This window comes from Pseudophryne corroboree, chromosome 1 (assembly GCF_028390025.1).
Source record: "Pseudophryne corroboree isolate aPseCor3 chromosome 1, aPseCor3.hap2, whole genome shotgun sequence".
NCBI lineage: Eukaryota > Metazoa > Chordata > Amphibia > Anura > Myobatrachidae > Pseudophryne > Pseudophryne corroboree.
The window spans coordinates 526,932,951-526,935,176 of NC_086444.1; positions in this window are offsets into that span (position 1 = coordinate 526,932,951).

Sequence of the window (2,226 nt, forward strand, 5' to 3'; positions counted from 1 at the left end):
GGGGAGAATATACAAACTCCACACAGTTGGGCCATGGTGGGAATCGAACCCATGGCCTCAGTGCTGTGAGGCAGTAATGCTAACCATTACACCATCCGCAATATTTCCAGTCAGGGAATCCGACCACGCCAACCCAGCACTGCACATCCAGGCTGAGGCGATTGCTGGTCGCAGTATAACACTAGTATGTGTGTAAATACATTTTAGGATACCCTCCTGCTTTTTATCAGCAGGATCCTTAAGGGCGGCCATCTCAAGAGAGGGTAGAGCCCTTGTTCTTACAAGCGTGTGAGCGCCTTATCCCCTGTAGGGGGTGTTTCCCAACGCACCCTAACCTCTGGCGGGAAAAGGTATACTGCCAATAACTTTTTAGAATTATCAATTGTTATCGGGGGGAAACCCACGCATCATCACACACCTCATTTTATTTTTCAGATTCAGGAAAACTACAGGAAGTTTTTCCTCACCAAACATAATACCCCTTTTTTTTTTTTTTTTTTTTGGTGGTATTCATATTATCAGAAAAGTGTAAACATTTTCCATTGCATCAATCATGCAATGAGTGGCCCTATTGGAAATCACGGTTGTCTCTTCACCGTCGACACAGGAGTCAGTATCCGTGTCGGCGTCTGTATCTGAGGTAACGGGCGCTTTAGAGCCCACTGTATGAGACGTCTGGACATGCACAAGCTGAGTAGCCGGCTGTCTCATGTCAACCACTGTCTTTTATACAAAGCTGACACTGTCACGCAATTTCAACAGTACATCCACTCAGGTGTCGACCCCCTAGGGGGTGACAACACTATTACAGACACTCTACTCCGTCTCCACATCATTTTTCTCCTCATACATGTCGACACAAACGTACCGACACACAGCACACACACAGGGAATGCTCTGATAGAGGACAGGACCCCACTAGCCCTTTGGGGAGACAGAGGGAGAGTTTGCCAGCACACACCAGAGCGCTATATATATACAGGGATAACCTTATATAAGTGTTTTTCCCTTTATAGCTGCTGTATTGTTTATACTGCGCCTAATTTGTGCCCCCCTCTCTTTTTTAACCCCTTTCTGTAGTGTAGTGACTGCAGGGGAGAGCCAGGGAGCTTCCCTCCAACTGAGCTGTGAGGGAAAATGGCGCCAGTGTGCTGAGGAGATAGGCTCCGCCCCTTTCTCGGCGTCCTTATCATCCGTTTTCTTGTATGTTTTGGCAGGGGTTAAATGCATCCATATAGCCCAGGAGTTATATGTGATGCATTTATTTTAGCCATAAAAGGTTTTCTATCGATTTATTGCGTCTCAGGGCGCTGCCCCCCCAGCGCCCTGCACCCTCAGTGACCGGAGTGTGAAGTGTGCTGAGAACAATGGCGCACAGCTGCGGTGCTGTGCGCCTACCTTTATCTGAAGACAGGAAAGTCTTCTGCCGCCGATTTTTCCGGACCTCTTCGCTCTTCTGGCTCTGTAAGGGGGCCGGCGGCGCGGCTCCGGTGACCCATCCAGGCTGAACCTGTGATCGTCCCTCTGGAGCTAATGTCCAGTAGCCTAAGAAGCCCAATCCACTCTGCACGCAGGTGAGTTCGCTTCTTCTCCCCTTAGTCCCTCGATGCAGTGAGCCTGTTGCCAGCAGGTCTCACTGAAAATAATAAACCTAAACTAAAACTTTCACAAAGAGCTCAGGAGAGCCCCTAGTGTGCACCCTTCTCGTCGGGCACAGAAAATCTAACTGAGGCTTGGAGGAGGGTCATAGGGGGAGGAGCCAGTGCACACCAGGTGATCCTAAAGCTTTCTTTAGATGTGCCCTGTCTCCTGCGGAGCCGCTATTCCCCATGGTCCTTACGGAGTTCCCAGCATCCACTAGGACGTCAGAGAAAATAAGATTTTACTTACCGATAAATCTATTTCTCGTAGTCCGTAGTGGATGCTGGGGACTCCGTCAGGACCATGGGGATTAGCGGCTCCGCAGGAGACAGGGCACAAAACTAAAGCTTTAGGATCAGGTGGTGTGCACTGGCTCCTCCCCCTATGACCCTCCTCCAAGCCTCAGTTAGGATACTGTGCCCGGACGAGCGTACACAATAAGGAAGGATATTGAATCCCGGGTAAGACTCATACCAGCCACACCAATCACACCGTATAACTTGTGATCTGAACCCAGTTAACAGTATGACAAACGTAGGAGCCTCTGAACAGACGGCTCACAACAATAACAACCCGATTTTTTTG